Below are 16,020 nucleotides of genomic sequence, written 5' to 3'. Positions count from 1 at the left end.
GTAACCAGTTTATTCTTATGTAACGTACACAAACAGATTTATTTATGGGGGATAAGTTCTGATTCAGTCCTAAGAAAGTAATACAAATAGATACCAATATCTTTATATTGTTTTTGCAAATCCAAATATACTTAGACACAGTCGTAAGACTGTAAGGTCTAGTTCTGGACAATCAAAGTCAGTTGAAAAAATTCTGTAAATGCTGTCAGAGACAGGATTTCATTCAGTATGTATAATTTATTTAAAAAAAAATAATAATTTATTAACAGTAAAATGTATATAATAATAATTTAAAGGATCATTCCTAAGCAGAATGATTTCTTGCTAGTGAAAGATTCTCTAATATGGTGCAGCTCTGAAAGCTGCATAGACATGGCCTTAATATGCTGTTGCCACTTCACGTTACCACATTTCACCTATTCACTGTAAATAAAAGCATTGCAGTACAAAATCACCTATTACTTATTACCTAAATTTATATTAGGTAATTTATATACAGAGATGTATCTCTTTATTTCAGTTTAAATTCTAGGATGAAGTTTATCTTTTTTCTGTCAACCTTCATCCTCTCAATTTTTATAGATCTTCACAGAAATAAAAATGTTGAGCATTGCACTGCGTACAATTGGTAATGAGGTAAATGATGAAATGTGTAGTTTCTGTAGAAGAACAATTAGAGTCTGGAAATCTGTTTGCATATGTGTGATTATTCTGATTAAATAGAAACAAAAACTTCATACGCATGATATCCTGGGCATTGCTGTGTTCTGTGACTTCCAATATTGTCTAGACCATCGATGTTCAAACTTGACTTGCCTGGGCCACACTAAGTGAAGAGGAATTGTCTTTGGCCATAAATAAGATATATAACATAGTTATTGTGTGTAAGTAACAAAACTATTCTTCGCTTATTTTTATATCAAAACATAAAAAACAAAACTGTAAGACTAGGCAGGATATTTGACCATATTTTTTTGAAACTAATTCATCAATGCCTATTTAATGACAGTGGTTGCAATTCTTAGTGAGTTCTCAACATGCTCATCAGAAATTATTGATCTTCCAGGAATTTTTCTCTTCCTGTGCTTCAATCCTTCAAAATTGTTCACAAATATACATACTGCCAGAGAGCAACGACATGAATAAGATGTGACTGATGTGAGGAATGTTTTTCTCTGCTAAGATATGTCTTATAAAAATCATAGTAAATACACAATCAAGTTTTTCTTTGAGTTGAATGTCTGGCTGCAACTCTATATATTCCATTTGAAAATTTAGGGATAGTGTATTTATGTTGACTGACCAAAAATGTAGTCATGTAATTGCAGAAAATTGGTGATTTTTTGAGCAATCATGAAACTTATTCTCAAATTCTGCTATCATAACAGATTTTTTTTTTTTTTGATGTTGAGAAGACTCTGTTTAGCCAGCGTATCAAAATGCATAAAATTATTTGCAATAACTTGAGCTTGCCATAATATACACGACATTTTGAACAGTTTGAAACATAGCACAGATGAGTTGATTTTCTCCTTAAAGATGAACATGTAAGTTATTTAAATGAGTGTTCAAATCTACAAAAAATATGTATATCACAAATTATTTTATACTTTTCAAAATGTTGAAAATTACAAAATTTTTCAGAACTGTACAGTATGCTGGATATTTCTTCCACAATGAATATGTTAATGATCATAAATTATTTTATGAAATAACATAAGCTGAAGTTTAATATTTAAATGAGAAAGCTTATATGTCTGCTTAGTAACAAAAAATGTTTTTCTTCACAGACACACGTGTAGATATGTTGAAATGTTATTATCAGCAGTCTCTCTCTTTTACTCAACAAGTGGCACAAGTACATATAACATGTAACACATGCTGGTTTCAGTTCCACTGAGTGTGTGACAGGCACTCCCGTCCACAGCGTCTGTTGTTTCCTATGCAGTCCACTCTTGAGCTGTGCTTAATTGACTAATGAAAAATATTGCTAAAAATTATTTAAAAGTGTTAAAAAAATATGATCTTGTGGGGGCCATATTATTAGCTGTTCAGGGATGCGCAGGGCCTGCAGGAAATAAGATGGACAAGTCTGTTCTACAGTTTGTGTTTCTGTTACTTTTTATTACTTTTATTTCCTTTTATATTCTAAAGATTCGGTTAATAAGATCTAAAAAATTTAAATTGGAAAACCTTCAGAATAACTATGATGTATAGATTCATTCTAATTGCTTTTAGTGTCTTGGTTTTATTTACAGAAGAAATGGAAAAGAAGTTATTTTGGTGTGCTTGTTCTTGACACCCTCTCTTGGATTTCTAGTGACTCAGAGTTACTGAAGATATGAGGTTCTGCAAATCCAAGTAGAGAATCATTCTCCTTTGTAGGGCTCCCCCTGCTATCAGTACAAGCTGGGAGATGTAAAGACAGAGAACAGCCCTGCCGAAAAGGAGCACTGCAATAAGCCCTTGAAGCCCAGAAAGCCAACAGTATCCTGAGCTGCACCAAAAGAAACATGGTCAGCCGGGCAAGGTATCTTGACCCTACTCTGTGCTGGTGAGACTTTACCTGGAGTTCTGCATCCAGATGTGGAGTCCTCAGCACAGAACAGGCATGGACCTCTTGGAGTGTGTACAGAGAGCTGGGGCTGTTCAGCCTGAAATAGAGAAATTTCGGGGGGAGATCTGATAGTGTATCTCAGTATCTAAAGGGGGCTGTAAGAAAGAAGGGACACATTCTTTAGCAGGGTCTGTTGTAATAGGACAAGGGGAAATGGCTTCAAAATCAAAGAGGAGATTTAGGTTGGATATAACAAAGAAGTTTTTTTACAATAAGGATGGTGAGGCGCTGGAACAGGTTGCTCAGACACATGGTAGAAGATCCGCCCCTGGAGACATTCAAGGTCAGACTGGATTGAGCTCTGAGTAAGCTGGTCTAGCTGGAGGTGTCCCTTTTTGTTCCAGGGAAGTTAGACTAGATGATCTTTAAAGATCCTTTCCAACTTTAATGATTCTATGATTTTATGATTCCATCATTTTATGATTCCATGATCAGCTACTATGCTTAGTAGCCTTCAGCTACCCACATCATAGCAGCTATTACTTAGCCAGAGGGAAATTATAACAGTCTCTCAGACTATATACCACTGGACTAGCTCTAAGTATTTGATCACTGTTCTCATCCATCTGTCTGGCATAACGTGTTTTTGAAAGTCACACTTGAGTATTTCTTGAATGTGTTTGGGGTTGTTTTGACTATTTAATTTTATTTTATATTTCTATACAGTCTCGCTGAGTGAAATAAAAACCTCTGTGGGGAAAAAGAAACACTTTGCTATATATTTGTATAAATCTTAACATACAGAGGGTCTACACACTAGATCTATTTATAGATGCACATATTTGCTATTGTTCTAACAAGTAAACCAAGTTGTAAGAGCACCAAAACTAAGGAATGCTTTATCTGAGCATCATATGCCTGGATTTTCTGATACTCTGTAAGGACAAGGTCTGACAGATTTTATTATTCTTGAGACATTCATGCTATCTCATGTCCTTTTGGCCAGTTTGGGTTAGCTGTCCTAGTTCTGATGCCTCCCATCTTCTTGTGCACCCCAACCTTCTCATTAGCAGGACAGTGTGAGAAACAGAAAAGTCTTTGACTTATTTAAGAACTGCTCAGCAACAGCTAAAATGTTAGTGTATTATCAACATTGTTCTCATCCTAAATCTAGGAACACAGCATCATAGCAGCCTCTGGGAAGAAAATTAAATATTCCAGATGAAAACAGGAAGTGCAGTGAATCAGATTTATAAATAAGTAAATACTGATATGCCCCTTGTTCAAAATTCAAAACCTGAGACAATAGAACTTTGAATTTGTTGTACCTGTGAGAGGTTGATTTCACATACATCATCCCTCTTTTAAGCTCATGCCAGAACATTTCTGGCTATAATATCTGTGTTAACTAAGAATTACTGTTTAATTATTTCTATGTACTGAAATTGCATTATCTCCTTCCATTTATCCAATGGGATTTGGGGTTAGAAACTGCCATTATTTCAAATTCTAGGATATTGACCTAGTAGTTGCTCATTTTCTTTTGGGAGAGAAATTATGACTTTGAAGTGTTATGACTTTTCAACCTCGAAAAGACTTAAGAATAAAATGGTTTGTGTATCTCATGATTGCTATCTTACACCCCTTATTAGATGTTGAAGTAGACCACAGATTTTACTAGCAGACCATCACAGTCCTTCCTTTTGCCAGTAAACATCTTGTGTTCTCACGTAAATACAAGCAGAAGGGAAAGGACTAGAAGATAATCTGTTGAATGGAGGGACAAAAAAACAAAGCCTCCATTCATGTTTTACTCAGATGTTACTTACCACACAACTGCTTTTTATTTTATGAAGCTGTTTTATACAGTCATTGTATCACTCATAAAAAATAGTACATAATTTTTTTTTTTTTGTTTTTCCAAAACTGATAATTTTAGCTTTCAAATGCATGATATTGTTTACTTTATTTTGCAGATGTAAGACCAGTCATTTTCCTTGATCTTAAAAATTATATACATTGTAGTCCCTGAAATTTCAGGGAAAGAGAGCAAAGAAGTTTAATAATTAAATTTAGAGATGACAAATTAGATTCCCATGACTGCCTTGAGAAGTTCACTTGTAAGCCTATGTGTGGGTTTAAACTAGGAAGAGCTTACATAATGTGCAAGTGACTGAAAGTTTTGCATAAAAATTCAGTGTATCATTACTTTTCCACAAACTTGAAGGAATTCCTCTTTGCATAAACTGTGAAATGTTGAAGTCATTTGAATATGTTTTTCTGTTTATCAAAGTTTGGGAGAAGATGGCTGAGAATTACTTGAATAGCTCTTTTGAGGGAGGTTGATATCATTACGGTAATGAGAAGTATTTTTCTTTATTGGTGGCACAGAAACATTAGAATTTGAAATTACTTCAGATGAACAGGGTATTTTTTGAATGATTCGGGAATGTTCATTGTTTTCTCTTGCATGTTTATGAACAAATACATGTAAAGTAAGTCTTAAAACATTCGGAAACAATATGTTGATTTTTCATTTTGAGAAATCTTATAATGAAGTTTCCCTCCTCCCTATCGTCCACATTTAAAACAAAAATAATTTGAAGAGTTTGAGGCTGAACATCAGAAGTACTGACTGTATTTGTCACAAATAGATCCAGTGAAGTTGCTGTCAAACAATACTATACCTTTTTGTGTATCTGGATTTTGATTCCCCTATATCTTGTTATTCTTTTGGTAAAGGAGGGGTACTTTATTGGGTTAAAATCATCATGAAATATGGAATTGAAGGCATACACAGAAGCAAAGCAGTCCTTAGGAACTTAATGAAAAACCTGATCTTCACTATGACAGTATTCTCAGGCCAGGAAACAAAAATGAGAAATGTTTTCTCCCACTGTTCTCTATACCGTAAATGAGAAGTTAAGAAGGGATCAGAAACTCTCTATATCTGGAGGTCATGAGAAGAGTGAGGACTTGGAGGCATTTCTCAGAGTAATAATAAGAAAGTATCACAACCCCCCCCCCCCCCAAAAAAAAAATTCATTAATAGCTTAGTTTAAAATGACCTGCTGATAAAGACAATGGTAGAAGAAGAGAAGAGGCTATAGCAGAGCTGCATGATAACAAGAAATAAGGTGGCTATCTTTTTAAATGAGAAGTCAGATAGTGGGTGATGAAAATTGCAATAGGTACAACACAATGCTGATAACATACCTTTATAGTCTTGTGCTTAGGTGGAGTTGCTCTAACACTGATATGAAATGTGTTGACATTTTAACTAGTTTTCTGAGGTTTATTTCATTTTTATGTCTTACAGATCTGTTTTTAACTGACAGAATTGCAGTAGTGTTTGTGTTTACCCCATTTGATAGTGCAGAATATTAAAATGGAAAAAGGAATATGCAGTAGAGTAGCATTATGCTTCCATTCTAGGTGATGTGCCAGTATCAATCAGGCAAATGTAGGATTTGTAAGACTAGGTTTAGTTCCCTGACAGACGTACTCCACAAACAAACAAACATGCTCCCCATATAAAAAAAAAAATCACTATGGGTGATGTTCCATACATAAATAAAGAGTGGAGCCAAGATACTTTGAACAGTTAATCAACTCTGACAGAGTGTAGTACTAATGAAATTTATTTGACTTGCAGTAATCATAGAATCATAGGAGAGCTTGGGTTGAAAGAGACCTCAAGGATCTCCACGTAGAGGATCAGGTATAGGGATGTGAGGTTCAGGGATGTGAGAATCCTGGCTCTCAAGTAATGAACGAGGCAAAGAGCTCATGGAGTACCACAGCCTTCTCCATATCTGTTATGGCCATTCTCCTTTCTCATTTAGCAGAGAAGGCTCTCCTTAGCCTATCTTTTCTGACCTACATACCTGTAGGATCCCTTGTTGTTTTTAATGTCCTTTGTCAATTTCAGTTCCATCTGTGCCTTGGTTTCCCTAATCCCATCTCTGCAAGTCAGCTACAAACTGAAAAGGGCCTGGCCTCATCCATTTACCTCCCATCTCCCTTTAGATATTTATAAACATTAATCAGATCCCTTTTCAGTTTTTTCCCCAGGTGGTATAGACCAGGTTACTCAGCCTTTCCTCATATGAGAGATGCTCCAGGCCCTTTATCATCTTTGTGGCACTCTGCTGGACTCCTTCTAAGAGATCCCTGTCTTTTTTTGAACTGGGGAGCCCAGAACTGGACAAAGATAGCCTCACCAGGGTAGAGTAGAGGGAGTGGGAGTGGGAGTGGGTCACCTCCCTCTTCTTGCTGGCCACGCTTTTTTTAATGCATCACAGGATATCACTGGCCTTCTTGACCAGAAAAACACACTGCTGTCTCATGGCCAACCTGTTCCCTTCCAGAACACCCAGGTCCTTCTCTGCAGAGCTCCTCTCCAGCAGTTCATCCCCCAACCTGTACTGATGCATGTGTTTATTCATTCTCAGGTGCAAGATTCTACGCTTGCTCTTGTTAAACCACATCCGATTCCTCCCTGCCCAACTCTCCAGTCAGTTCAGAACCTGTTGAATGACAGCACAACCTTCTGGTGTATCAGCCAATCCTCCTAGTTTTGTATCATCAGCAAATTTTCTAAGGGTGAACTCTATCCCTTCATCCAGGTAATTCATGAAGATGTTGAAGACTGAACCCAGCACCAACCCCTGGGGAACACTGTTAGTTACTGGCCTCCAACCAAACTCTGCACTGCTTATGGCAACACTTTGAGCTCTGCCAGCCAGCCAGCTCTCAATCCTCCTCAAGGTGCACTCACCTATCCCACATTTTCTAAGTTTCATAACAAGGATGTTGTGTGAGATGGTGTCAAATGCCTTTCCAAAGTCAAGGTGCACATTATCCACTGCTCTCTTCCCATCTACTCAGCCAGTTATGACATCATAGAAGACTACCAGGTTGTTCAAGTATGGTTTCCCCTTGGTGAATACATGCTGACTACTTTCGATAACCTTTTTTTCCAATTGACTGGGGTGAGTATCCAGAACAAGTTGTTCTATCACCTTTACAGGGATGGAGGTGAGGCTGACAGGCCTGTAGTTTCCCAGATCCTCCTTCTTGCCCTTTTTGAAGACTGGAATGACACAATTATCCTGCAGTCTTCAGGCACCTCTCCTGTTCACTAAGACCTTTCAAAGATAATAGAACATGATTCCACAATCACCTCTGCCAGCTCTCTCAGCACATGTGGGTACATCCCATTGGGGCTCATGGATTTGTGTGGATTGATTTTAGCTAGACACTCTCTGACCAGATTCTCCTTGACAAATGAGAAGTCTTCCCCAGACTCTCATTCTGATCTCCAGGGTCTAGGATTCCTAAGGGCTAATCTTAGCATTAAAAATATCTTCAACTTAGTTCACTCTTTCTTAAAGGACATCTTATGACACCTTATATCAGTGTGAGGATTGGAACTACTTTGGCTGCTCTGGAAGTAATGCTTCATATTTATTTCCAGGGAAACTACAACAGATACAAAGAGCACAAAAGCACTGATTGATAGAGCAAATTCTCAACTATAAAACACTATTTTTCAACATAATCAACAGCATTAGCCAATGTGCACAGATGAACTGAACTGATCAAGACTCTCTTCATTTTACATAATAATTGTGCATGGTCTTCCAGGACATGGCTTGTCTTTCAAGACACTGTCACCATTATTTACCATAGGAAAAAATCTCTCATTGTGTCAGATTTCCCTCACTGTCCTTGAGAAAAATCAGATGTGATGAAGTTTTCTGGCAAGATATATTTCCTGTTTCATGGTTGAGCACATTTTTTCTTCCTTTTTTACCTTCATAGATCTCACCTTTAACTATTTTATAATTTGTACTGATACTACATTGTCCTTCTGATAAATGTTTTTTTTCTTCCTTACCATCTTTGTTTCTCTATGTATGTAGAAATGGGATCTAGCCAACATATAAAAACACCAGAGTGGCTTATCGTAGCTAACTATGGAATTTAACTCCCTCAAATTAAATATTATGCAACTATGATAATTTTGCTCAGAATCATCTATCTACTAAAGACCATTTTTTCCCTTCCAAAGTGTTGTGAATCACTAAAATTGCACTATTTTTAAGCCATCTAAAGTGAAAACAAAATCTAGAAAGTGGTAGCCTGTTTGTGATTTACAATGCTTTTTTGTTGTTGTTGTTGTTTTGTTTTCTCTTTCTCTTTTAAATTTAAACAAATGCAATTGTTAAGTTTCATTTTTGACTTCTAGAAATATTTATTTGTTTGTTTGTTTGGGACAGGTAGCAGTATTTCTACACAGAACAGTAGTCTCATGCTATATTATATTTACTTGAGCTGATCCTGAGCCATCAAGTAAATCTGTCTCTGGAGAATTACTACACTTGGAAGAAATACCCGCTCAGTCATAGATTTCTATACAGTCTGTAGGTTAATTTGAGCTCTGCACTTATGATGTACAGAGATAGTTTCATCTCATGTAGTCTGTGATTCAGACACAGAGTTCTCCACACTTAACTCCATTGGGGCTAGCTGGAAACTTTGCAAGTGGCACACCATTTTTTACTACGTACTGACTGAACTAGAGAGATGCTTGCTGATTAATTCAAGAGATTTCTGAGCACTGAAAAAGATATGTAGTCTCTTTTGTTGCTGTACTAAACAAAAGCCTGCCTAATTAGTTCTGTACTTTCAGTTGTGGATCTCTTTCATTGTGGTATCACAACACTTTTTAACTGAGAACCTCTGGGATTTTGGTGTTTGTTACGGTTATGAAGCTGGATAGTACTTGTTAAAGATTTGCTACTCTTCGGAATGCCAGTTTTGGTGCATTCCTTCAACCATTCTTAACAATGCAAGCAAGTGCTTCAGCCAGCTTGGTAGTGATTGGAAAAAATACTGAATTCTTTGGAATTTATGATTTGACCTCAAGCTATGCTTGAGTCTTATTGTACTCTATTTTAAATGGAATCACACAGCTTTGCTATATTGTATAGTTTTTTTTACACAGATTTTATCTTTGTACGTACTTCTGGTGTTCATATTGTGAGGTTGAAGAGATAAACCTTAGTTGTTTGTTCCAAACATCTTGGAATTTTGAGTTCAGATAACCTCATTGGCCTAAACTAGATTTAAGTAACTGAGTATTTATAAAGGCAGATGTAACATTTCAGCTGGAAGGTAATAATTCACAGTCAAGAAAAGGATAGTTTCTTAAACAATTGCTTGGCCATGACTGACCTATGAACCTAATGCAAAATGCACAGCTTCTTGTTCAATATGTAATATATTTATTTTACAATAATAAAACAACATGGATGGAGCTATTTCTCATATGCAATATATCCGTGATCAAATATAGCAAAAGAAAAATAACAAGATTTATCAGAAGTTATTTGAGGTATACAATTTCACTACTGCAAGAATAATACTACAGAGATTCTCTTTAAGATGTAGGCCAAGTCCAGATTCCATACTTTTTGTTGGACTCAAATGGGTAAAAACCAAAAAATGTACAGAGTTAAAATGTAACAATTTCTCAGAGGGTGATTATGAGAAAGTTATTGTAATGTACTCTAGTTTGTAGTATGTGTTAGAAGGATTTGGAGGTTAGGAGGAAAAGAATAACCTGATGGTTAAAATAGTGTGGAAGATTTTCTGTACTAATGTGGTTGTTCAGAGGTTATTCAAAATAGACAGGGTCTTGTTTTTTTAAGATTTCATTTATTAAATGCTTTATCCATTAAATACTAATATCATGATTACTTTTACTGCAATGTCAAGCCTGAACTTTTCTTTCCTTGAAAAATAGTAATTTAGCTAATCCTCAGATTTTAGAAGATACGGTTTGGAGAGAAATTCCTCAAAGTGTATAGCAGCAGCATGAAATTACATTAGTCAGAGGAAATGATAAAAGCAAAAGCAGATTTTCTTGTATTTCCAAATTATCATGCTTAAGTTTGCTATTTCTTCTTTTTCTTTCTCTCACTTTTTTTTTTTTTTTCCATTCACATTTCAAGAGGATTGGGAGGTGGAATGCTTTCAGATTAATTATAGTCTAAATTAAGAGAAGGAAAATACAACTTTTTCATGAGTACTGATTGTCTGATAGAATTCTTAAATGATCATAGCCATGAAAATTACTGTAAGAGAGAATGGTTTTCTTTTTCTCAGATGACTTCGGCTTGACCCAAATCGTGAGAAAGGTGTTTGTTTTCTTCTTGCTGAGTAACGTAACTTTGGAATGAAAATCTAAAGAAAATACTTAGTATTTATACATCAGCTTACATGTAGCTGTCAGCTGCTCTACTTATCCATACAGTGACCAAGCAATAGGACAATAATATCTTTATATAGCATGGAGTAGTCAGTACTGGAAGTGATGACCCTCCTAATGCAAAGCTATTACTATAGTGTAGAAAAACAATGATTTAATATAGCTGTTGTTTTTTGGATTCTTTTTTTCATAAAAAAAATGATTGAATTTCTATTATTTTTCATATTATTTACCTAGTATAGACATAAGACCCAATTTTTATCAAGAAGTCTCACTCTGTTTTTCTAACATTCATGCACACTTCTGCACAAAGATCTCAGACTATTTGAAAATTGGTAGTGATACCATCAAGCCAAGGAGGCTGAAAAATTTTAAATTGTGATCTGTTATCCTTTTCATGCAAATATAGCTCTTAAGAATAAAGAGTTATGCACTAATTTTCTTTCTTTAACTCATCTCCAAAATGAACTGCCAATCTTTGGGATGGGTGCCTTGTTTACAGGACTATCTCATAAAGTGAATGGCTGTGGACCAAAACGCAATAAGCAGTATAATTAAACATCTTTCAGTGATAACAAAATATGTAATAGAGGAATCTTAATATCTGACTGGAGAAAATTCTGATAAAATTGTGTCAGCATTCAAGAAACTCTTCATAAAACCTCTCCTCTAAAAGAAAGTAGAGTGGTGTAGGGTGGGGTGGTGGAATCCAACCTTTTTCCACCCCCACAGCCTCTCCAACAAAAGCATAAGTTTGAGAAGATTTTATTCCACATGTATGTACCAGTGAAATCAGTGGTCTTTATGTGCAATAGTTGTAAAGTAGATTAAACTTTTCTGCAGTTTTGAGTTTGCTAAAATGTTAGACTATAAAATATTTTTTAGAGATTCTTGCACCTTCCTCACAAAATTGTGAGGGATTCAATTTTATAGATGATGTAAAATGGAAATAAAAGTCAGAATTCCTAAATTGTCATATAGGAAACTGTTGAAATTTTATTATTTTACTGGTAATCTGTTGTAAATATGTTATTTTGTTACTACAGATTTATGATTTCATTACTGAATGTCAAATTTCACTGTTTTAGAATAGGGGAGGCTGTGAGACTACATAGACCATGTGAAGGAGAGATGCAAAGAAATGTTTGGTAATTTATATAGAATATATATTGTTTTGATGATAATCGTTTTATGTGCTCATTTTTGTAATATAGGCAAATTATTTAGAAAATTTAAGATCTATACAGAGTATTTAAATAATAAATATCCTCTTCTTACTGGCTTCATTCTACATTTACTTAGGGCATCAACTTTTCATGGATATTGTATACCCATTAGACTACATCTGCTCTTCCTCATGCTGCAGTCTCATCACAAAGACTCAGTCCAATTCTATTAATTTTAATTGATTTTTTCTTGTGTTATTTTTAGATATTTTTCCCTCATCTTTCCCTAGACAGCATGCAAACAGTTTTTGAGAGAAAAGCTCTTGACAGAATTGGAAAGGGCATGTAATCCCTTTCTTGTTACACTCTAGGGAAAAGATTCTTAAGGGAGTGAATCAATGAAGGAAATAGAGCCAGAAAAAAGGAGTTCATGTGATTCACATATGTGGATTAAAACTTACATCTTTGGAACGTTTTCTTCAAGGTATATGAGAATGTACAGTTTAGCTAAATACTTAACCACTACATCTGGAATCAAGCCGTTTTATACTAATACAAAATATACTATGTATTAATAAGTTAACAACAAAAAGGTAAAGAATTATTCAGAGCCTATGGAGAGGAACTAAATAATGTATTAGAAGTACTAAGGTCTATCTGAAGGGCAAAGGAATCAAATGCCTACCTTTAGTAGAAAGTTCAAATAACCAATGGGAATAAATAGTTACTGCTTGTTACTGTGAATTCAGAAGTGTGTATACTAGACAGCAAAGAGGCATCTACAGTATCCTGAAGGATTTCTAGTCAGTATTTGAGGCTGATAATCACATTTTGTTCTAAATGAGTATGACATGGTATAAAATAGGAACGTCTTGGAGAAAAACCTAGATGTCAGGAAAAGAAAAAAAAATGGCTATAAGAGGCTGTAGGAAAAAAAATACGTCTGCCTTCGCAAACATCATGTCTGGGTGCAGAACCAGGGAAAACACATTGTTTTTAGGATTCAGGCACACAAGAAGTAGTAACGTGAGGAACCAATAAGTTTACTATGCAGAGAAATCTAGGCCAGTATTTCTCAACTTCTGTCATGGAAATTTGCATGAACACCTTCAGCTAGCTGCTTTTTGTCTGTCAAAAAAAAAAAAAAAAAAAGAGAAACATTGAGATCTGAGCACTCTGGCCTTTTGGGAGTGCCAACAGTGAAAATGTAGGTTAGCAATTCTGTCATTTTGTGCTAGACATCCTAAAAGTAGATCAATTTTTTGTGTAATTATTCTGTGATATATCTAAGACCCTAAAACTTAGCTTTTGTTTTGTTGCTATAAAACGAGGTTTGATTATGTAAATATAGCCATTGTGATTAATGAGAAAAAAAAGTCCTTTATTTCTTTTCCATATCCACTCATTGTTCGTGTCAGACAGAGAGTAAATGTCTGTAACTTGACAGATGTACAGAATATTACATAGAATCATAGAACCATTAGATTGAAAAAGATTCTTGGGGTCATAAAGTCAAACAATCAACCTAAACTACCAAGTCCTAACACTAAGCCATATCTCTTAGTGCCATGTCTGTACATCTCTTGTATATCTACAGGGATGAAGACTCTATTTCCCTGGAAAACCTGTTCTAGTGCTTGACTAATTCCCCTTAAGAAATTCTTCCTATTATCCCCTAAACCTCCCCTACCACAACTTGAAACCATTTCCCTTTGTCTGATCATTTGTCTTCCGAGAAAAGAGACTGATACCCACTTAGCGGCTACCTCCTTTCATGTAGTTGTAGAGAGCAAAGAAGTCTTCCCTCAGTCTCTTTTTCTCTGCACTAACAATGTCAATTCCCTCAGCCTCTCCTCACAAGTCTTGCCTTTTCATTCTTTTTGTAGCTTCATTGCTCTTCTCTGCACATGTTCATAACTTTCTTTCAAAGAATCATAGGATCACAGAAGTTGGAAAGGACCTCTGGAGATCATCTGGCCCAACCATCCTGTTCAAACAGGTTTACCTAGAGCCATTTCTACAAAACCATGTATATCCAGATGGTTTTTGATGTTCTTAAAGGACAGAGACTTCGTAATCTCTCTGAGCAGAGTAAAGAAGAGTTTCATGGTGTTTATATTGTTATCTTTTGTGTTTCCCTTTGTTCCCGTTTTCTCTTGTTCTGTCAATGGGCACAATGCAAAGGGCCTGGTTCTTTCTTCTTTCCATTCTTTCAATGAGATCTTTTTTTGGGGTTGTGCCTGTATGTGTAACTCGCACATTTTGTAATTTATTCTTGATGTGGGGGAAAAAAATCTCTTTAAGATACAAGAATAACAGCAGCATTTTGAAACTAAATGAATGACATTATCAAGCAGTGAAAAGTTATGAACAATGAAAACTATGATTACTTATAAACAGTGGAAAGACTCAAATGAAAACTTGGTATTATACAATTTTTAATAGAGATATTGAAAAAATACCGATAAAAATTTAACATTATTACATGGCAGAATTTTTGGTAGAATGTAGGCCTGGAGTAATTTTGGATAAATCAGTGATCTGTAAAACTGTGGAAAAAGCAGATAATAGATTGGATCTCTTATCTTTATTTGCACATCGAGTTTAATTCATGCTGAAATCTTTTGTGTCCTTGCTCATTCATAATATAAAACTGTGACTAACTGGACTAACTTACTGGACCATGAACTGTATCTGCAGTCAATGGCTGTCTTATAAAGAGAATCCAAGCAATGATTTACCTTGCCCTAGATTGATTTCCATTGGTTTTAATGAACTTTGGATCAGTCATATTTTAAATTCATAAAAAAATAAATATATATTCCAAGTTAATGAAGAAGTTTCAAATATTCTTCATTGACGTGAAAAATTAAATTGTACTTTTGTTGAATGCACTTGGATGAGTGTTGATTATACTATCCAATTCAAAGACATTAGAGTTATAGAACAATTTGAACTGGAAAAAAATCTTTAAGATGTGCAAGTACAAGCTTTTGTGAAGGCCCATTTGGAATGACATAGTCTTCTGCAGAATTATCATGTCACTGAATGTCCTGCAATCACAATTACATTGTACTGTGTTTTAGACTACAAACCCAGAAATATTAATGCAGTGGTGCTGACTGAGATTCTGACTTGATACTGTTGTAAACCTTGAATGACAGTATGGATATCAGAAGAGACCTAAATTAGTGTAAGTGGGACTTGGGCTATGCTGATAATGGATGCATAATGGAATTATTCATGCTTAGTGCATTGAAAATGATTGTTAGAATTGAGTTCAGCTCTTCAGAAAAATAATGGCAGGAATGTCTCTAGGAAAAAAATGAATTTCTGTCCAAAACACATAAAATATGTCATCCAGAAAAGAGTGAGTCTAAAGGGTTGAATTGTTGAATGGCTCCCATTTAATCTGTGATTCTAATTTCAAGGAGAAAAAAACATGGAAGCAGGCAAACACATCTAAAGATGTTGGGCTTTTTTCTTTTGGCTAGTGGTACTTGATTTCAAATAGAAAGTATTTGCATTTGTTGGATTTCATGGATCTTATCAGCATCATTTAAACTCCAAAAATATAATTATTTAATAGTTTACTTTTTTGATCAAGTAACTCAGAATTCCAGATTGAACATACTCATACTACAGAGGGAATTTGTTTGAGAGTTGGATTTTGTTTTGCTTTTGTTTTGATAAAAAGCAAAAACTATTTTGTTGTTTTTTTTTTTTTTGTATAAAAGCAAAAAATATTTTGTTCAATTTTTAATAAACTGACCTGAATTCCCAAGCCTAAGTAAGAGTTGCCTTTTTCATTTCTACTCATTCCCATGGTTTTCTCTCCTAGCTTTGGCTAGAGGCAGCACTTGAAGATTTCTTGTTTATATTGGAGGCTCTTTTTCAACTCTACTTTGCAGTTTTCCACAAGAATTCACACACAAAGTAGCAATAAAACAGGACTCCAAATTCAAATTTGTGTACATTTTCCATATCCACTACATAAATCTTGCTCTTCAACAATGCTG

The 16,020-nt window shown here is 35.1% G+C and overlaps 1 long non-coding RNA gene across 4 annotated transcripts in view; it reads left to right on the top strand.

The window, feature by feature from the left end:
• Window positions 1-7,428: 7,428 nt before the first annotated feature.
• Window positions 7,429-16,020, top strand: part of LOC149918480 (uncharacterized) — a 40,523-nt gene continuing 31,931 nt past the window's right edge. For all 4 annotated transcript variants that reach the window (XR_016465507.1, XR_016465504.1, XR_016465505.1 and 1 more), the window contains exon 1: window positions 7,429-7,551. This is a non-coding gene — a long non-coding RNA (uncharacterized LOC149918480). The remainder of the gene's footprint in view (window positions 7,552-16,020) is intronic.

The sequence above is a fragment of the Phasianus colchicus genome, chromosome 3 (genome assembly GCF_987193195.1).
Source record: "Phasianus colchicus chromosome 3, bPhaCol1.hap1.1, whole genome shotgun sequence".
Classification (NCBI taxonomy): domain Eukaryota; kingdom Metazoa; phylum Chordata; class Aves; order Galliformes; family Phasianidae; genus Phasianus; species Phasianus colchicus.
The sequence above is the reverse complement of the archived record's forward strand: the minus strand, read 5'-3'. Positions and strand labels throughout refer to the sequence as shown.